Source organism: Aotus nancymaae, unplaced genomic scaffold (assembly GCF_030222135.1).
Source record: "Aotus nancymaae isolate 86718 unplaced genomic scaffold, 86718_ANA_hifiasm-v0.15.2.pri h1tg000004l, whole genome shotgun sequence".
Lineage (NCBI taxonomy): Eukaryota > Metazoa > Chordata > Mammalia > Primates > Aotidae > Aotus > Aotus nancymaae.
Genome location: NW_026988415.1, coordinates 36,933,832 through 36,956,092, shown reverse-complemented (window position 1 = coordinate 36,956,092; position 22,261 = coordinate 36,933,832). Strand labels below are relative to the sequence as shown.

General features: G+C 40.5%; 1 protein-coding gene across 2 annotated transcripts in view; it reads left to right on the top strand.

The window, feature by feature from the left end:
• The first annotated feature begins 3,253 nt into the window (after positions 1-3,253).
• Positions 3,254-22,261, top strand: part of PAK3 (p21 (RAC1) activated kinase 3) — a 293,095-nt gene continuing 274,087 nt past the window's right edge. The window contains exon 1 of one of the 2 annotated variants that reach the window (XM_064361702.1): positions 3,254-3,313. The gene's annotated coding sequence lies outside the window, so the exon portion shown is untranslated. The remainder of the gene's footprint in view (positions 3,314-22,261) is intronic. The other variant, XM_012451743.2, reaches the window with a different exon arrangement.

The window sequence follows — 22,261 nt, the reverse complement described above, 5'->3', positions numbered from 1 at the left end:
CATTCTTCATGTCAATCTTTCTTAAAGTGGCCTCAGGATGAAGCTACTAGGAAAAAAATAACTTGTGAGGAGAACGCCAAAAGAAGCAAAAAGAGGACTGCACCTTCCTTCCTCACTTCTGTTCTTGTTTTCATGTAATTCCTATATACCTGAAAAAATGTCTCAAATATCAGTTTCTAAGCAATTGTTACTAGCTTTCTTCCTGGCCAATGGAGTAGCACAGTGTGGTGGAAAAAGCTCTGTGCTTGTAATACAAGTCATGGCTCTCTTCTTTGGAGCTATGTGCTCTTGGGAAAGTCACTTATCTTTTCTGAGCCTTTGTTTAATCACTTGCAAAACAAAGGGGTTGGATTGGAGTAACTGATGCCTCTAAATGTCCTCCATTTCTGTTGTGTCATGAATTATAATTTCCAAAGTCTGGTTTTTGGAGAGTCTCATACCAAATATGATTTGAGGACACTCAAAGCATTTCGATCACTCACAATGCCTGAACTTCTATCATTAGTGATCCATTCATTTTGTTGAGTTTAGCCTTGTCTCCTCCTGTTAGTCTTTCTTTTCAGAAGAAAAGCATGTAAAGGCACTTCTTTGTGAATGCATTACTCACATTGCTCTTTCCCTGGCTTAGAAAGTAGAGATTTTGATGTCCAGAAGTTAGAAGTGGGAAGGAAAGGGTACAACAGAGAGAGACTGGAAAGGTATCAGAAACAGATTTCACCTCCTTCACAATTTTTCTGCAGCTTGGCTCTGAGCATTGTTATGACTCAACCTCTCTGTGCTTGGCAAGGCTCAAACAAGACTAGATCCTATTTGGTAGCAGATTGGAACAGGGAGTCCCTGGCTGAGTATCAGATTCAGGTACTTTTGATAGATTCTGAATGGAGTTCTTTATTAGGTATTTTGATCAACAGGCATTTGTTTAAAAGAACCAAAACACCCCTTTAAGTAAAACATGTACATTGTTGCAGAGCCATCAACAGGCATATCTTCCTATTCAATTACAGTAACCATGAGTGGCAAGAATCTGGGTCACAATCTATCACCCAATCCTGTGTCGTCTCTTCATCATCCGGTTCTGGTCCTGTTCTTTTCTAAGTTCCATGTTGGTGTTCAATATTGTAGAAAATCTCTCATCTTTACTTTATCATAAGTATCTTCTGTCACCAGCATTTTATCTCTCCTATCCTGGAGAAAAACTATCTCTTCCTCTGCATTCCCTCAATGTTGGGATACTATTGGTAATAAACCATTTCTACCTTTAATGGAGGAAGATTCATTGATGAAGTTGTTGTTTTACTTTTGTCTAATAATAACATTTATTGTTTTACTGAGCCTTGCTGTATCTCAAGCACTTACATCACTCCATTTCATTCTCATACCTCTACCCCCATTTTACAGAGGAAGCCATTGATGTTGGGTCATCTTCCAAGGTTTTCCAGCTACGGCTGTCTGTATCCAGAGTCTAGCTTTTGCCCACTGCACTAACCTGCCTCTCTTGTTTGCTATCCACATGCTTGGGACTGCCCAGGCTGGTGTGTAGAAGATAGGTTTCCTCACTGGGTAGCAAACAATGATTCATTCTCATGACTTAGAGGAGGCAGATCTAGCTTGTGGGGGAATCGTTTACAAGCTTATCACCCTGGGAAACTCAGACTCTTTTCTTATTGTCCTTTCTGCAACTTCATTTCAAATTTTTCTTGCAGTAGCTGGTAGCAGAATCAAAGGAACACTTATGTGTGCTGGTTGGGGTCTGAGGCCTAAAAGTGGCTAATTCTTTTTTGTCTACTGATTTATGGATTGCATCTGAATATATCAATTTAACTGAAAATATTTTAAACTCTTATTTTAGTTAGTAATTTCAACTTCTTTCACTAAACCATTACTTCCATCATAGAGACAAATAGATGAATCTGAAGTTTCTTTCCAAGATATAATTTTAAAAAGGTGTTTTGGCCTGGGAATCCAAAGGCCTGGATTGGTTCTGGATCTGCCACTTATTAGCATGTAATTTTAGGCACATCCACTTAATCTTGCTGAACTCTAGCTTCTTATCTGTACCATAGGAATAATGATATCTTTCATGCCTAACTTACAGAGATGCTATGGTAGGAAAGTTGTTATTAGAAAGCGCTTTGTAAATCTGAAAGTGCTCAACAAGCATAAGCCATTAGGCAAGATGAAGCAAAATGCTATCCTGAAAAGATCAAGAGTAGAAAGGAGATTTTCATCAGGCCTCCAAACACCAATAATTGAATCATGAGGGAAGTTTATGTCCCTGACAATGGACCTGTACCCCTAAAGTGTTAGCTTTTGGGGTGCAGGTCCAAACCGGATCTACAACTAGATCCATGATGACCTTCAACCCTCTGATCTCCAATAAACCAGTCTTAATCCTCATCTAAACTGAGTACCCCACTTCTAGAGGAAAAATGGCAAGAGCATTAGGTGACCCCTTGACACCAGTGAAGCCAGGGACCTGAATAATGTTGATTGGGTAAACTGACTAAAAAGTACAGAATTGATTTTATGCCACTTGGTTACAGGGACAGAGATATTGCAATGGAAAGAAATACAGGAGAAAGGGTAGAATGTAAATTCTGTATGAAGTTATAGGCACTCCAACTTGTAAATGTCAATCCCAGTGAGAATATAAATTGTCTTCTGACTAGTCCAGACAGTGCCCAGCACAGCGTGAGTGCTCACTCAGTACAATGTGACAGTGATGGTAACTGTCCTTGGTCTCTTTCTTTTCTCCTTGGCTATAGGGTTTCCAGAGATAGGTGTGGATGCAATCTACTAGTGCCCAGAAAGAAGATTGAAGGAAGGGGTACGGGCACCTTCTCCCCGCCCTCGCTTCCCCCAGCCCCCATTCCCCAGACCCGCACAGTCAGGCTTGAGAGACTGGAAGGGTTTCACTTCCGCCTGGCTGCAGGAACCACAAGTTCCCAGTCTAGGTCATAATTGGAATAATCACAGTCAAAATACACCCAGATGCTCTCACACACCCAGACGCGCGCGCATCCCTGAGCCACGGGGCGCACGTGAGCCCGCACCCCGCGCACCCAGCCCTGCCTCTCGCCAGAGCATCCTCAGCAGCTGCCACCAACGCAGACGCAGCCTCCTTCTCCTCTTCCTCCTCCTCCTACCTCCGCCGCCGCCGCCACTGCCGCTGCGGCTGTGATCTATCCCCTCTCGTCCTCCTTGCTCCCCCAGTTCCTGGTCTTCCTCCTATCCCCTGCTTCTGCCCAGCGGCGAAGGGCAAAACCCTCGGCTGCGGGTCTTCTTCGCTCTGACCAAGAAGAGGTTGGAACAGGTCTGTGCGGGGGGGCGCTTTGTTGCGGGCTGCTGGAGCTCTTGTGGCTCCAACAGCCGCTGGGAGAGCATGGGGCGGGCGAAAGGGTAGATTATTTCTCAGTTCTCAGTCTTGCTGTATGAATACATGGAGGGCGAAAGCTGGTTCCCTTTGCCAGTTCGCCGTCCTTTTTGGTTCATGGCGAGAGAGCACTGAAGCTGCCGGACTCCTGCCCCCGCCCACCTCTAAAGCTCTCTTTCTTTGCGTCCCCACTCCTGCATCCACTTCCCTGGGCTGAGCTTTCTCTTGTTCAGGGAGCTCAGGGATGGGGGCGGGGAGAGATGGATGGAGATGATCCAGCGGGGCACCTGGGTGCCTGGGGCTTTGTTATATACAACAAAACCAGTCCTCATCAGCTTCCAGCTCCAGGCTAGGCTGCTGTCCGCCGGCAATGTGGGGTGTGGGTCGGGCCGACTAGGGAAGTGAGAGAATGTGAGAGGGCACTCCCTGTATGCACACAGGAATGCAGTGGTGTGTGTCGTGGAGATGGTGTGGATTCTGTGTGGAATTCAGTGAGTGCGAGTCGAAGTGGTGTGCGTGTGTGTGTGCGCGCGTGTGCCTGCGCCATGGGGCTGGGCTACTCTTGGCATTACATGTCCTTGGGTCTCATCCCATGCCAAGCCAGACTGCAGCAACACGCAGGTGGATCAGGTCCAACCTGTTCTGCCCACATTGAAAGGATAATGATGGTTTCAAAGTGATGGAAATCCCCCCAGCTGGGACTTTTGCTTATGACTTTCTGGATGCAGAATTTCGAGTCAGGTTGACCAAGCCCTACTGGATATCGTTATTGTTCTCCCAAAGATGCCCAACTTTCTTAGCAGGTTTTCCTCTCTCAGCCAATGAGGATCCAAAGCTCTTACAGTGATCCCTGCAGTGCCTTCCCACACCCATTTTAATTAGTGGATCCTAATATCTTCAGGTCTTGCTTACTACAGTGAAGTTAGTGCTGTGCTAGGTGTAGTTCTATGTTTGAACTAAAGAACAAACTAAATACACCTACGTATTAGTCATGAATTTGATAAAGAGGTGTTTTTTTTTTTCTTTCTTGAATGATAAGGTATGAATTAGTATGGCCATTTTTTTAATCAAAGAAAGAAGAGATCAATAAAAATGAATAAAACTGCTAAACCTTCTTTTTGACATTTTTATTTGCAGTTTTAATAAAGCACTGTTTTTCAGGGTCCAAAAATATACAGTTAAAGATACTGATTAATCAAACACTGGATATTTTTTGCATACCTGCTGTGTGTTAGTAATGTTAAGTATTGAAAATATAGAAATGAATAAAACATCATCTCAGCTCACAGGGAGTGCACAGTCTGGTAGGCAAGATAGAGTGTGTAAACAGACAATTAGAGTAGAGTACGACAAGGGGCAGCAGGGTATTGTGGGAGCACGAGGGAGGTATGCTTGGTTGGGGATGGCGGTTATGATCAAGAAAGGCTTCATGGGCAAGGTGACATTTCAGTTGAGTCTTAAAGAACTAATTCACCAGGTTGCTAAGTGGAAAATGATATTCTAAGTTGAAAGAATGGCATGTATGCAAGTCGAGAGGTCATAGTTAAGTGAGGCTGCAGGGAGTCCTTGGAGGTATGACTGCCAAATTCTCAACAAACTTAGCATGGGTCTCTCTGATTTGGAATGATGATTGGTGGCTCATCCAAAAAAAAAAAAAAAAAAAAAAAAAGCCAGTATTGCAGATTGATAAAGATCACAACCCATCTCTATCTTAAGAAACATCTGGCTCATTTATTAAAATTAGCGTGTTTTGCTTTAAGCAAATCTGATATATGTAAATGTGAGACTGCAAGGCAAATGAACTAAATGGACAATATTCACATTGCAGAATTTGCTGCTTTACAAATGGATTCATAATCAGATTGTGTTAATTAACAGTGCCTCTCTGACCTTTATGGTGATTTTTTTTTTAACCAGAAATCCATTAACGGAATTTTTTCCAATAGTCAATGAATGGATTAAGACCGATACACCTGCATTACATTTATTTTTTGTACAAAAATTTACCAACTTCAATGCAGGAATTTCTGCTCATTCTGTGGATGTTTAATAAGTACTAAAAGGAAATATGAAAATGCTAGTAATGAATGTTAAATCCATTGGCTGTGATCTTTTATGATTCAAATTGTATATAAAATAAAAGTTAACCTGAACGGGACCTTGAGGGATTTTTACATTTTAGGTACTTTTAGTAGTGTCACTGGTAATTAATAATGGCACAAGATTTCTGTGCTGTATGTTAGTTTTAAAATGTATATATAATAATGACTGCTCTAATATTCATGCAATTAATCCAGAAAAGGGACACATTCTGAGTCTCCTGTTTTGTTGTGTTGGTGCTGATTGAATTCATAAATGGCACTGGGAGTGAGACTAAGAGACTGATTATTTCTACTGGAAGTGCCTGGTGAGCACAAAATTCTGCTAGTTAAGTGTGTGGATTTCGAAAACATGGTTCAGCGTCCGGAGCACCTCTCCCCTTAAACCAAGACCAAAAATAGCCCTGAGTTTTATTTGAAAGGAATGCCAGAAGTGGATGAGCTTGAATCGACTTGTTTCCTAGTCTGGACAATGCCTTGCTGCAGAGGAGTTGATGGCCTAGGGTACTTTGGGCACATAAAGGTTCTTTGTTCACTGGCTGTCAATATCAGAAGGTATCAGGCAATATCTCTAAGATACATTCTCCAAAGCTTGGGCTGGATTGGAATTGATCTGTCAGCTGTGTTGATGCTCAGATCTGTCTAGTTACTAGACCAGTGTTTTTTGGTGTAGGTTCCAAAGAAGACTAATTCCATAGAATGTTAGTAGGTCACACCACCCCCACCCAACACACACACAAACACACAGTTTTGTGGTCAAGTTAAGTTTTGGAAATTCTTATTTAAACATAAACAGGTTTGTTTACTGCAGGGCTTCTAAAAGTCTTTACTAGGCTAATGAATATTGTGACTCTCCAGAAGTATAAAATATGCAGCATTTCTCAGATGGAATTGCCCACAGAGCCTGGTGTTCCAACAAGCATTTGGCTCTACTGGTGTTGAGAGAAACATTCTTTGGGCAAGAGCATTCTCCGCTGAGTTCTGAGTTCAGAAGCTTTAGGCATCTTGCTGAGCAAGCTTGAATGGCTCGCTTTACCCCTCCAGGCTTTCCTTCCTTCCCCACTCTGTAAAATGAGGCGGATAATAATCATCACTCTCACTGAATGTGATGGTGTGATGACAACTAAGATAATAACTCTGTAAGTATTTTGAGCTGCTTAGAAGAAAGGCTCTATGTAAACTCAAGGTTATTATTATGAAAGAGAAGTGAAGAATTAAGGCAATTATCCTGATAATTCAGGCCCAAATTCTGTCTTTCTGCTGACTTATTGGGCAGACTGCTCCATTTCTCTGCTCTGCTTTGACTGCAGAGACCTATCCTCATTCAACCTTGGCTGACTTAGTTCTCTGGGTTTATTTCCTTTGACATTCTGAAAATTTCAGCATGGCCTTTAATTTTCTGGTCCAGAGGTATCATCAGTACATCCTTCAGAAAAAGTCCATCAGTCTGAACATACACTGCTGACTAGAGAACCCTGGAGTTAGGAATTAAGTTTAGTTGGAAAGTTGCTTTTATCCTTCAGAATAATCGTCTTTCAGAAGTAGTTGTAAAGGGCTATGTTGGAAGCTAGCTGGTGCAGGGTTTCTCTCCAGTGGCCCCAACACCCAATCTGGGCTGGAGTCCTGTTTACAGGAGATGCTTCTTGAACAACAGTTTTAAGGGGGTCCATTTTGTCAATGGGAAGCTGAGGCCGTCTTTAAGGAAATTTAAAGGTAAAGGAAATAGAATTCATATGACTATTGACCGTTCTTGGATCCCTTGACTGTTATTAATTCCCAGAATTTTTTTTTCTTTACCAACTGCCTTGAAAGGAGAATGGAGCTCTTAAGACTTAATGGTTGATAATCATTGTAAACTGGGTTTGGGGTAGAGACTGATGTCAAGGCATTGGTGTTACTGGTTCTAGAGTGCTCTGTACTCAAATTAGCTCGTCTCTGCATGAAAGCAGCAAACTTCAGTTGTAATTGGAAAAATTTCTGTTAGCCACAAGAGAGCACTGTGTGACTTTAAGACTGTGTGATGCTGTAAAGCCAGAGTGAAGTTATTCTTTGTTCTGGAGAGCATAGTGGAGATGCTTGTTCAGTAGGGGACATTCATAGAATGGTAGAGCTACACATGCCTATGGAAGTTCCTCTGTTGTAAACCTTCTGTTTGGATGTGGAAAATGAGGATGGAAGAAGTGAAATGAGTTGCCCAAGGTCACACAGCTACGACATGACAGAACAGAAGTTATTCTAAGAGCTGAAACTCAGATCTTCTGCCTCCCAGTGTTTTTCTATTTGACTTAGCTGCCTCCTTGTGTAGTTCCGTGGAGTGAGGGTTGGCTTATTTGGTGGGACTTGGAGGTCATGTCCAGTTCTAAGCAGTGTGGGCTATCACATGGCAGTTTTAGTGGAGGGACAGGTTTCTGGTGAAGCCCTAAAAGACCTTGCTTCTCTCTTTCCCTCTTCATTCCTCTTGAGTGTATAGTTGTCTGATTCACCAAGCCAAACATCCAGTTGGTAACCTGGGGACTGGCTGCTCTGCCCTAGATTCATGGTGGCTGATTTGATCATCCTAATCCTTTTTACTTTGGTGATTGACTAATAATAATTTTTGTGTGCCAAGGATCCCCTTGAAAGTCATGAAAGCTACTGGTGCACTCCCCAGAGAAGGCCTCTCATCCACAGACATGTGCATGCAATTTCAGGGTCTTGTAGGTCCAGAGCTCCTGCTCTGCTTGCTATTGGTATTGGTACACAGCCTAGGGTCACTGGTAGAAGCTCCCCTAAATATGAAAGATTCCCAGAGGTGGAATTGTCAATCTTAACTAGGAGGGAAATGGAAATGCTGGGATGAGCTTTGTGCCAAATAGACAGGGAAAAGGGACTAAAGTAGAATTTCTTATGGATAAAAGAATGGAATTGAATCCTGAATTTCAGATAAAAATAGAAAAGGACTTGAAATGAGCTAACCATGCCCCCTTCCTTCAACCTTATGAAAGAAAGTGGGGAAGCTAGGTAGGAAGACTGGTGGGAAATTTGGGAGGACTGGGGAGGGGGTTAGTCCAGAAAGGGTGGCAATCATGCCATATTTAAATGAAATGAAAACTCTTCCCAAAGAATGAGACAACTCTTTCACTTCTCTCCAGCTTTCTTACTCTAGTGAAACCTCTAAACACCAAAAACTGAGGGCTTTGGGTATTAGAAGTTGTCTTAGATTCTGGAACACTGTGTCCTTGAAAAGGACACATTTAAAGGCTGGGAGTTGGGGCTGGACATTGTGGGGGAGTGCCACAGCATGTCTTTCTTCTTGTTTACAAAAGCATTTTTATTATCAAAAGAACACATCTCATTCTTGCTTATAAAAATAGAGATATGATGTAGATTGTTACTTGACTCTCCAACACTGATCCCCCACCATGTTCACAGGTTGGTATGTATCACGTTGTGCATGTTTTTATGAATATTCATATATATATTCATGTACGTAAAATAATCAAAGATGTGACCATGTGCTGTTCTACAGAATGCTTTTTACTGAACTATATGTCTCAAGATGTTTTTGCCAGTATGCATCTAGTGATTTCATTTTTTTAAAAATTATTATTTTACGTTCTGGGATACATATGCAGAACGTGCAGGTTTGTTACATAGATATACATGTGCCATGGTGGTTTGCTGTACCGATGAACCTGTTATCTAGGTTTTAAGCCCTGCATGCATTAGGTATTTGTCTTAATGCTCTCCTTCCCCTTGCTCCTCACCCGAGACAGGTCCCAGTGTGTGATGTTCCCCTCCCTGTGTATTTCTTTCTTATAAATAACTGTATAGTATTCTACTATATGATTGTAATATAATCTCTTTAATCCAACCTTTGTTGATAAATTTTTACATTATTTCTGATTATTTTTACATTATTAAATATTGGTGCAATGTACCTTCTTGTACATACATCTCTGCATACCACTGTGAGCAATTTTGTCATATAAATTCAAAGTAGTAAAGTTGCTGGTTCAGAGTTTGGTTTGCACATCTTTGATTTTAATAGAGCCTGCCAAACTGCTTCCCAGAAAGGCTATCACAATTTACCTTCCCGTCAATAATGGCCATTTATCCACACTCTTCCTCATCAATTTCAGATATTATTGATATTTTTAATCTTAGACAATGTGAAGACTGAAAAAAGATCTTTTATCTTTGCATTTCTTTGAGTATTAGTGAGGTTTAACATTTTTTCACGTGTTTTTTGGCCATCTGTATTTCTTCTGTGTTGCCATTTCATATCCTTTGTTTTTTTTTTTTTTTTTTTTTTTTTTTCGAGTTGTTCTTTCTGCTTCTGATAACGAGGATTTCCAAATATTTTGGATAGTAATTATTTAACTGTTCTCTATGTTGCAAATATATTCAGCAGTTTATTATTTGTCTTTTAAGTTTGATTTGGATGTCTTTTACTGTACAGAAATGTTTATGATTTTTTAAAATCACAACCTTCAATTTATTCCTTTATAAGCAAACAATGCTACAATTGGATATCCTTGCACTATGTTATATACTGTTGGCTCATTATTTCCTTAAGATAAATTCCTACGATTAGATTTGTTCAATTAATATTTTTCTGGATATTGCCAAATTGCTTTCTAAAATGTTTCTGGCAAGTTACACTCCAACTACAGTGTATACAAGTACATTTTTCCCCTCCTTCTGATGTCTTCTGATAATTCAGGTTTTGGTTCTTAAATCAAATGCTGGGCTGAAATTTGTATTTGACAACAGGAAAGGCTGGGAGCAGAAATACCTAACTGCACATAGAACACCTGTAATACATGTTTCACCTTCAATTATTTAAGCAAACATGCTCTTTAATTCATTTCCAACTAGAACTATGTCGAAAGCATTTTCCAACATCGAATTCCTCTAAATTCACTGTGAAACGAATGACCACTTAGGGTCATCTCTGCTGGCAGTATCCAGAACAGCAGGCAATGATGAACTAACTTTAGAGCTATATCTCATCTTAAGACACTTGGAAAAAAGCTACTGCTGCATCTTCACTGATCTCTGAGGTCAGCCAGATTGGTTCCAGAACTTTCTGAAGGCTGAGTGGTGAGTAGGAATCAGTTTCTATCTAACTTGGCTTCCTGCAAAGAGGACGAGTTTGAGGTCCTCCCATGAGAGGTTATTCTAACAGAAATAAACAGTGATGTCACCCTCTGCAAAGGGAATAGTGGCAAACAGGTACAGGTATAGCTTTTCCCCTCACTCTGCCTGGGCTTGCTTCATCTTCTTGTGCCTGTTTTCTGCCAGTATCCAACTATAGTCAAGGATGTTTTTATGTGTGCTTTAGGCCAAGGGTAGGGTCTGTGGATTAGAAGATGGAAATCTGAGTGGTAGTTTATGCAGCTTATGAATGCTTTCTTGTCTGAAGAGCACAGTAGCAACCTAAAATCCTTTGGAGGTGGCAGGGCAATTGGGGAACATGAAAAAGTGGTCATAGTTGTTGCTTACCCATTTTACAGATAGAGAACACATCTGGAGAGGAGAAATACTCCAAGTGTTGGACACTGCTGGAAAAGGATCCTGGCATACCTCTTAACACTTGCTAGCTAAAGATTTGACAACTTCTCTCCTCTACGGATATATGTAGGTGCCTTTGAAGTGAAGCTTCCTAATTTAATAGGTTTAATAATGCCCTTTTCCTTACCAGTATTTACTTTACCTAGTGTGTTACTGGCACAGCTCACCCCGGAGATGCTTTTGAGCTGTCAGAAGATGGGTAGGTTATTGTCCCCAAAGGAATAATTTAGATTACTTGAACTACTGACAATTATGAGTTGTGGCTTTCCACTTACCTCAAAATCTTGGTATTTGGCAAATGGCTTTAGATTGTATCTAATATTTGTCTATTTTTCTCCCTTTTAAGGATTTGGACTACAGTAAGCATAGTTCACAGAGGAACTGATGGCCAGATAATATAATTACTAAATTTTGCTGCCTTGAAAAAACTGGTTTTAGTTGTTATGCTGATGAATATCCTGTTTTAAAGTTAGGGTTTCTCTTTTTAATTGCCGAATAATTTAAAACTGAAACATCATAGCCACAAATATAGTTTCTATGCATAAATCATATGATACATTTATACTTTTTGACAGTTATAAGAGGAAAGGTCTTCTTTCTTTTTAAAACTATGCTTGGTACTTCTAGTAGAATTGGGGATTCTCATGTTTTTCTTTTCTAATGAATTATTCTGCGAAGGTAACATTGTTTTTTTTTTAACTCTGATTAGAACTGGGAGGGGTTGTCTGTCTCCGTACTTAATCCAAAAATAAAAACCTCATTAACAAAGAAGCAAAGAAAGTTGGTAAATGGAGCTTACAGTAAATTGGGAGGCAGAAATCCAGGGTTCAAGTTCTGGTTTTGTTATTTATTAGCTGTGTGACCCTGAACTAGTGCTTAAATGTCTCTGAGACTCAGTTTCTGACATAAAATGAGGGCATTGTTAGGAATCGATGATCCCTATTGTAATTCCTTCAACTTAAACAAGATACTCTCATCTCCAAAGTTAAATCTTGCTTTGTGACAGAATCACTTGGGGACACTTTGGAAACATATTTTGAAGGCCCCACCTCAACCAGTTGAATCTCTAACTCCAAGAATAGACCCAGGAAATCTATTTGTTAACTAGCTTCTTAGGTGATTTGGGAGGAGACTGGAACACCCTCCAGAGGTAACTTTCAGGAGGCAAGATCTCCTGGTGCGTTCTGGCTTGAGGGAATGAAACCATTTTCCAAAGTGGGGAAGTCCAGGTCACCTAGGAGCTCTGGCTTAGAAATCTATGATATGAAACTGCACTTGGGGAGGCTAGCTTTTGGCCTAGCTCCCTGGGGCTGGTTTTTGCAGAGGTGAATGAAGAGCACAGTGTTCTTTGTAAGAAGAGCGAGTTTGGAGGAACAAACTGACCAGTCATTCAGTAATGAGTATATTTCAGGTCTCTGGCACAATACCTTGAGGAGAATCATTACTGAGAGAGGACACAGTGATTTCCATAACTCTTAGATTGTTTTGGCCCAGGCTTTCCTTTGAATCTCATTTCAAACTTCTATTCCCTCTTTGACTTTTTCAACTTTTGTTCCTCTTCCCTTCATTAAGCTCACAGTGTTGCAGTGGGTTTCTCCCACTTCGCCTTGATCTCACTGATCCTGTTTCCTTCAGCCATAGGCACTCTCTCGATACCATCCTACCTTCTAAATGCCAAAAGGAAAGGAGTCAGCACTAATGTACACCCATTTGTCCCACTATTTCCTTCTGCTCCAGCTTTCAGCTCTTCACTTCATTATGGGAGTAGTTGGAGCTAGGGAAATGCTTCTCTAGGCAAACTTTCAGAGACAGCAAGTGTTTCTTTCTTTATATAGCTTCCATTTATTAAATGTTCAGGGATTGCCCTGCTCTTTGCATGTGTTGTCTCATTTAATTTTCTCCACAACTCTATTAGGTTAATACTGTTAGCATTCCATTTTACAGAGGAGGGAACTAAGGCTCAGAGCAGCTAAGTGGCTAAGTGATTTGCACAAGTTCGCTTAGATGGTGAGCAGCAAAGTGAGTCTGTCTGTATGGTCTAGGGGTCTGAATGGTTAAACAGAGTATTCTACTATTAAGGGCTCCCCATAGAAATAAGACTCTGTTACACCAAAGGGAATGCATGAGGCAACAGATCTTCTTGGGTGTGACTAGTATGAACCTTGACGTAACAATAAACACCAGGAAAAAAAGGACAGGTTCATTTTAATGGCAACACAATGTTGCCAGAGTTATTATGTATCATTGTAGGGGTGGGTCTCAGAGATTTGTTTTGATTCTTATGAATTGATAAGTGAGTAAATCTGTAAATACTGTCATTGAGAGATAAATTCCTGAAATCCTCATGACTATTGTTAGCTTTAGAAATCATGGGAATGTGGAACATACTTTTTGTTTTCCTCCTCCTACTCCCATCAGGAGAGTAATGCCAAGGATATAGCAGACCTCTGGGAAGTAGGGAGTGACTTCCTGGATGTTTTCAGTTAAAGGGGGACTGGGTGGGGGAAGATAACTAGGGGGAAGGCCCAGAATAACATGAACAACAGTGTTGTTGGCTTAGATTATTGGGTTTCCAGCTCACTCGAGTTCTTCCTGTCTGATTCTCATTATCAAACTTGTAGCATGCAGCAAAGGGTATTTGGCATCCACCAATACAGACTCATTGAACTAGGATTGATACGATTCAAACTCATGAACATAACCAAAGCATGCACTGCGATTTCCAGACTATACATATGGGACCAAGTCCATCCTTAAACCCTAACCTAATGCCCTTTTTGAAGTAGCCCAACTTTTTAATTTGACTGTAGTATAGGGCATTGAGCAATTTAACATCACTGCACAAAAACAGACCATTTGTTTTCTTTTCTGTGGCTCTTTCCTAGAAAGATCTTCTATTGGCTATAATTTCTCTAAAAATTCCCTTCCAATTAGAGCCCTCGAGGGAGAACTTGCACCGATTTTCTGCAGTATCTGTCCTCTTTATTGCCATTTCAAGTCATGATAGTCAATAGGCATCAAGAAACTAAGGACGAGCCAGGCATGGGGGTGCACACCTGTAGTGCACCTTAGCTACTATGGAGGCTAAGGTGGGAGGATCACTTGAGCCCAGGAGTTTGAGGCTTCAGTGAGCTATGATTGTGCCACTACCCTCCAGCCTGGGCAACAGAGTGACACCCTGTCTCTTGATTAAAAAGAAAATAAAAGGAGAAACCAAGAAACTACAGTCTTGCAAGGCCTCAATTGTCTGTTCCATGTCTAATGCCAGATAAGTCACTCTGTCTCTTTAGGCCTCAGTTCTTCCATCTGCAATGATTCTAATTCTCCTTTCTCTGTAGAAAACCTGGAGCAATCAGTTCACTGAGAACAGGCTACTTTGAAAGAAAAGAGGTCCAAGATATATGACTGTGAATGTCTTCATGTTTTCCCTGGCAAAAGAGCTGTTTTGGAGCAAAAGAGAGGGTAGGGTAAAGGTTCAAAGATCACTTGCTTAAGTTTAATCCCCGCTCTGCTTTCTGCTAGCTGTGTGGTCTTGGAAAGTTTCTTAATCACCTAACTGCCTTGGCTCTGTAAAGTGGAAAAAAGTAGTATTAGTACTTACCTCACAGAGTTGTGGTGAGGAATCAAAGAGATAATCTATGTCTGTCCAATAGATAGTGTTTATTTGTCAACTATTAGTGTTCTGTATGCATGAAGATATTTGAATCCTGCCTCAGGTACTTTGGACAGTCATTTAGCCTCTCTAAACCTCTGTTTCTTCACTTGTGTAATGGGGATAATAATAGTAGCTACCTTTTAGGGTTTCTTGAGGAATAAATAAGATAATTCCTGCAAAGTTATCAGTACACCACCTGGTACACAGAAGTGCTCAATAAACTATTGCTATTATCAGTCAGTTGCCATCCTCAGAGACCTTGTGGGTCCTTTGGTCCCTGCTTTTCTATTTCCTTCAGCCATACGCACCTATGGGCCTAGCTCCCACCCCAGGAAATATTTCTGGTGCCTGTGATGTAGTATTATCACTATTTTCCCTTGTTTGGGGTAAGTAGATGAGATGGCCTTTTTGCATGGGGAGGCCCCAAGACTGAAGGGGCTTCTTGCAAAAGCACTGCACGAAGGCTGCTTGTGGAAAGCAGCTGATTCCTTGAGCTCGAAAATGGTTCACACAGTGACAAAAATGGGAACAAAGCAGACCCTGCTTTATGACTCCCACGGGAGCCTGTCCCCATGCAGCACAAAGTTCTGTCTTGCCCTCCCCACGCCTCCCCTGTCAGCTCCACCAGCCATACATTCCTCCAAGACAAATGGTCAGAGAGCCCTTCGTCTCCTCCCCAAATAATATGTTGAGTAAGGCAACCAGATGCTGCCATAGTGACAATTCCTACCTGATCAATAGGGCTGGGAATTGAGCCCTGGTGACAGGGCCTGCTTTGTGGAGGGCCACCTCCCAGGATATCACCTAGCTCAGCCTGGTGACGAAGCAATCTGCCCTACCCACCAATGGCTGTACGATCACTGGGCCTTTCTCTATACATTAATCCAAATCTCTGGGGCCTCAAAGTGACCATTTCGGGGAAATTGCAACGTCATTGGATTCCTCAGTGTCTCTGCCTTAGTTCATGCCTTCATGGTTTCTGACCTGAACTATATCATATTATTGTTCCTGCTACTTTTACTTCTATGAATAATGATAATTATAGCTAACACTTACTGTGTGCTTATTATGTCCTAGGGGCTATGCTAAGCATTTACATGTATTATCTCATTTAATCGTCACAAAAACCCTGTGAGGCAGGCACTATTATCCCTGTTTTCCAGACGAGGAATTATAATAGCAGTTAATATATATTGAGTGCTTACCATGTGCTAGGTACTATGCTAACTGCCTTATATATTTTTTCTCATTTAATCTTCATAACCTTATGAAGATTATCCAGCCCTTTACAACCAGAGGGCTAGAAATATCTCTATTACTAATAATAAACATCTATTATTACTAATAGAGATATTTCTAATAACATTTTTTATATATAATATTAATTAGATATCTAATATTACTAATAGAAATATTAATTATTACTAATAGAGATATTGCTAATAATAATTAGTAATGTTAGAGACATTTCTAGCCCTCTGGTTGTAAAGGGCTGGGTGAGAACCCTGATACTTATGGAATATTCAGAAAGGTTGCATGACCCAAGAGGACTTTGGATGTACTTTTACAAGTCCTTCCTCACCACTTCTTTCTGCTTTCTCACTATGTGCTTGGGTACAGTAGACATTGCTCATTCTGAATCTTGCAGGGACCCTGGACATGGCTGGTGATAGGAGAAGGCATGGTGCATCTTTCTTACCCTGGGTTGTTTTGGGGATATCTGGGATCAGGCTAGAATAGAGACATGGTGGAAGTTACCAAATAAAGGTCATGTGTCTTAGCCTGGAGTTTTAGGCTTTCAACTCTATCACTATTAATGACTATAGCATACATTGTTTATAGTATTTGCTAAACAACGACCCCATACTCCAGCCACATTGAGCTATTCCCATTCCCAGAACACATCTTTCACACAAATTTGCATGCCTTTATTGCAGTGTTTTCTTACTTGGTCTTCTCTAAAAAAACTTCTCAGACCATGCCACTTCTTTCTTTTATTTCTTTATTCATTCATCCTTTCATCCCAATGACACATGTTGATTACTTACTATACACTAGGTACTGTGCTAGACATTTGGAATATTATTTGAGTAAAACAGACATAATCCCTACCCTCATGAAGCTTATGGGCTAATGGAGGAGACAAACATTAAACAAATAAACTCAGACATATATAATTATAAATTATAGGATGTGCTGTGAAGGAAAACTACAGTGTATGACAGGCAATAGCAGTGAAGAAGACTTCATTGAGATGGTGGGGGAGCGTGAAGAAAGGCCTTTCTGGGGGAAATGACGTCTATCCTGAGGCCTGAAAGATGAATAACTATTAACAAAGAGTATTTCATGCAGAGAGAGCAAATCGTGCAGACACCCTGAAGTGGGTGCTTTCCACATTCAAGTGACTAAAAGAGAGTGAACTGGGAGAAAGTGATGCTCCATGAGGTTGGAGACCACGTAGAGCCTTGCAGGCCGTGGTAATGAGTTCCCTTTTTAGGCCAAGAGCAGAGGGAAGCCACTGAAGTGTTTAAGGGTAGAATTAGGGTAATGTAATTCATAGTTTTACAATATCACTCTAGCCACTGTATAAAACGGAACTTAAGAGTGGCAAGAAGAGAAAAAAGGGGCAAGCTAGGAGGCCATGACAGTAGTCCAGGAAGACAGATGGTGGTGGCCTGGACTAGAGGTGACAGTGGCCATGAAGAGAAGAGCAAATACAGCATATGTTTCAAAAGGGCTTGCTACTAGGCTGGATATGGGGACTAAGAGGAGAGAGGAATTGAGGAAGACTTCCATGTTTTTGGCTTGAATAACGTGATAGATGGTGTGCATTTATGGACATGGGGAAGTATCCTGAAGCAGATTGAGTTGAACTCTCATCCTGTGCCATATTCAGTCTAAAATGCTCATTCAGCATATAAGCTATGTTACGTTGTTTTGATGATAGTTAACATGAGTGCATTTGTTTTCTCCCTAGGTAGGTTTTAAGCTCCTTGAGGACAGTGGCTGTGTCTTACTCATCTCTGTATCCTCCAAGGCACCCAAGATCTGATGTATTAAATGCTGACTGATTGATTAACTAAAGAAAGAGGTTCATTTCTCTTTCAACTTTACTTTTCTTGACAAGGCATGGGACATGACTCTGGATTACGCTTTTTAAAAAATAAACGTCAGACACTCAATGCACATATTCCTTGATATAGACTTTAAACTTCATTCAATCATTAATCACCTTTTGAATAACTCCTGCCATGTGAGCATGATACATAAGGCACACCTAAATTTGCTCTGCATAACATCCTTCAGCAGTGCAGTACAGGCTATGGAGTCACAGAAGAATGGTTTCATGGGAGTGTGTAGGCTAGCTCAGGATTTGCAGAGCAGAAGACTAGAAGTAGCCTAAAAGCCTGAGTTGTTCAGGCTGTTGGTTTTAACTCTGGGACAACTTCACTTCAATGATTTCCTCCCAAAAGGATCTACTCAGTGTTTTGAGACATCTTAATTCCCCATAATGCCTCTCCATTTGTGCCATCCACTGCAACTACCCCAAATGTAAGTTCCTTTCCTCTCCTGGGGATTTTCATCCTCATACATGTTTGTGCTTTCTCTTTACAACCTATCCTCTCTCTCAGGCTTTCAGTCTGTATCCTTTGAGATCTATGTTGCATGTCAACAAACTCCCTTGGTCCTTCACCCTTGTTTAGTATAAACTGCCTCAGCACATCACAGTGCTGACTACATGTTAGCGTCACCTGGGGAGCTTTTTAATAGGTACTGAAACCTGGACCCCATCCCTAGAGATTCTGATTCATTTGGCCTGAAGAGGAACCTGGGTTTCCACACTTTTTAGAGCTACTCCAGATGATGCTAATGTGCTATCAGGTTTTCACACCACTGATACCTGCTTGCCTTAACTGACACATCAGTTCTATTGAAGCTAATCAAGTGTAAGCCACTCATTCTCCTGGGTTTCACATTCTACAGAGCTGAGGGGTAATAGCCACACTCTCCTATTTCCCCAAAACTATTTTTAGGTCTTTCATGTTCATCCTGAAAAAGAAGGAAAAAAAGCCAACAGATAACAAAATTAAATGCAACTAAGTTCATTCTCTTTAAAAAAATAAATTGGTTTAAAAATAAAATTAAATAAAATTACATCAATGCTCCCTGGAAGTGTCATGGCATCTATACTGCCCACTCTTTTGTCAATTCTTGTCTTCCTCATGCACCCACACTTTTTCTAAATGTTTAAGATTTGGTTTATCAGTTTCCTCTCCAATCTAAGTCCTCCTTTTCTCCTGGAGGAGTTTAATGCCCTTGTTGACAATCGATCCAACATTCTGGATTTATGATTCCTTTATTACTTTGACAAATATTTATGGAATGCCTATGTACCAGGCACTGTTGTGAATAAGTGCTAGGTATGGAGCAGTGAACAAATGGACAAAATTCTTGCCTCAAGAAGCTTACTATCAGGAAGGTAGCAGTGAGGGAGACAATCAACTAATCTGTAGGCAAATAAATGGTAATAAGCATTTTGGAAACATTTAAGCAGAGGATGATGAGGGAATGCTGGGAGAGAGGGATCACTTTTAAATATAAAATAATAAATTTCAAAAAGGATAGCCTTCACTGAGCTACCCTTGCAAATATCTTGAGGTAAAGCATTATAAACATAGAGAACAGCAAATACAAATGTCCTGAGACAGGAGTGTACCTGGCTGTGAGGAGGCAAGTCTAGCTTATGCTGAGTTAGAAGGTGAGGTCCAGGAGGTAACATGGAGACAGGTTGTATCAGGCCTTACAGGAAATTTTAAGGCCACTGGTTCTTACTTTGAATGAGATGGTAAGCCACTGGAGGGGAGTGTTCTGGGTAGGGAATGGCATAGGTCTGACTTTTATTTGAAGTTTCCTTGATATCACTTATCTCCGCTCACTTTCATCTCTGTTCCACTTTGATAACCTGTACCCATTGCCAGCTCCTGGATTTTGTCCCCAAACTGTTCTACCTCTGAAATCTTATACTCTAGTATTTTAATTGAGAGAGCTTATATATCCAGCTCCTTCATTCTAATTATACTTTCTCTTTCATTTTATCTAAATCTCTCATCTTTTGATTCTACAGAGGTCTTCTAGGATGTTAGCCCTCCTGGCTTCCCTCTCTCTCCTAAATTCCATAGTGCATCTTTTCCAGTCACTCTCTTGTGTAATTTTTTTTTTCCTGGTTAATCCTATATTTTAGTGGTTTAGCAAAACACAAACCATAGATCATTCTAGTGGACCTTGTTCCTGTCTGCACATGAGAATAACCTGGGATGCTTAGAAACATACTGATACCAAAAAATCCAAAAAGAAGGAATCCTTCCGAAATCATTTTATGAGACCAACATCATCCTGATACCAAAACCCGGCAGAGACTCACCAAGAAAAGAAAACCTCAGGCCAATATCCATGATGAACATAGATGCAAAAATCTTCAATGAAATACTGGCAAACTGATTGCAACAGCACATCAAAAACCTTATCTATCACAATCAAGTAGGCTTCATCCCGGGGATGCAAGGCCGGTTCAACACATGCAAGTCTATAAATGTAATCCACCACATAAACAGAACCAAAGACAAAAACCACGATTTTCTCAATAGATGCAGAGAAGGCCTTCGACAAAATTCAACAGCGCTTTATGCTAAAAACTCTCAATAAACTAGATATCGACGGAACATATCTCAAAATAATAAAAGCTATTTACTACAAACCCACAGCCAATATCTCACCACTCCTATTCAATATAGTATTGGAAGCTCTAGCCACAGCAATCAGTCAAGAAAAAGAAATAAAGGGTATTCAATTAGGAAAGGAGGAAGACAGATTGTCTCTATTTGCATACTACATGATTGTACATTTAGAAGACCCAATCGTCTCAGCCAAAAGTCTCCTTAAACTGATAAGCAACTTCAGCAAAGTCTCAGGATACAAAATCAATGTGCAGAAATCACACTCATTTCTATACACCAATAACAGACTAACAGAGAGCCAAATCAAGAGCGAACTCCCATTCACAATTGCTACAAAGAGAATAAAATACCTAGGGATACAACTAACGAAGGATGTAAAGGACCTCTGCAAGGAGAACTGCTAACCACTGCTCAAGGAAATAAGAGAGGACACAAACAGATGGAAAAACATTCCATGCTTATGGTTAGGAAGAATCAATATTGTGAAAATGGCCATATTGCCCAAAGTAATTTATAGATTCAATGCTAAACTCATCAAGCTACCAATGACCCTCTTAAAAGAACTGGAAAAAAAAAACACCTTAAACTTCATATGGAACCAAAAGAGAGCCCGCATAGCCAAGACAATCCTAAGCAAAAAGAACAAAGCAGGAGGCATCACGCTACCTGACTTCAAACTATACTATAAGGCTACAGTAATCAAAACAGTATGGCACTGGTACCAAAACGGAGATATAGACCAAGGAAACAGAACACAGCCCTCAGAGGCAACACCATACATCTACAACCATCTTATCTTTGACAAACCTGACAAAAATAAGCAATGGGGAAAGGATTCCCTGTTTAATAAATGGTGTTGGATAAACTGGCTAGACATGTGCAGAAAATAGAAACTGGACCCCTTCCTGACACCTTACACTAAGATTAACTCCAGATGGATTAAAGACTTAAACATAAAACCTAACACTATAAAAACCCTAGAAGAAAACCTAGGCAAAACCATTCAGGACATAGGCATAGGCAAGGAGTTCATGACTAAAACACCAAAAGCATTAGCAACAAAAGTCAAAACAAATGGGATCTAATTAAACTCCAGAGCTTCTGTACAGCAAAAGAAACAATCATTAGAGTGAACCAGAACCAACAGAATGGGAAAAAGTTTTTGCAATCTACCCATCTGACAAAAGGCTAATATCCAGAATCTGCAAAGAAATAAAACAGATTTACAAGAAAAAACAAACAAACCCATTCAAAAGTGGGTGAAGGACATGAACAGACACTTTTCAAAAGAAGACATACATGAGGCCAACAAACATGAAAAAGTGCTCACCGTCACTGGTCATTAGAGAAATGCAAATCCAAACCACATTGAGATACCATCTCATGCCAGTTAGAATGGTGATCATTAAAAAATCTGGAGACAACAGATGCTAGAGAGGATGTGGAGAAATAGGAACACTTTTACACTGTTGGTGGGAGTGTAAATTAGTTCAACCATTGTGGAAGACAGTGTGGCAATTCCTCAAGGACCTAGAAATAAAAATTCCATTTGACCCAACAATCCCATTACTGGATATATGTCCAAAGGATTACAAATTGGTCTATTATAAAGACACATGCACACGTATGTTCATTGCAGCACTGTTTACCATAGCAAAGACCTGGAACCAACACAAGTGCCCATCAATGATAGACTGGACAAGGAAAATGTGGCACATATACACCATGGAATACTATGCAGCCATAAAAAACAATGAGTTCATGTCCTTTGTAGGGACATGGATGAATCTGGAAACCATCATTGTCAGCAAACTGACACAAGAACACAAAATCAAACACCGCA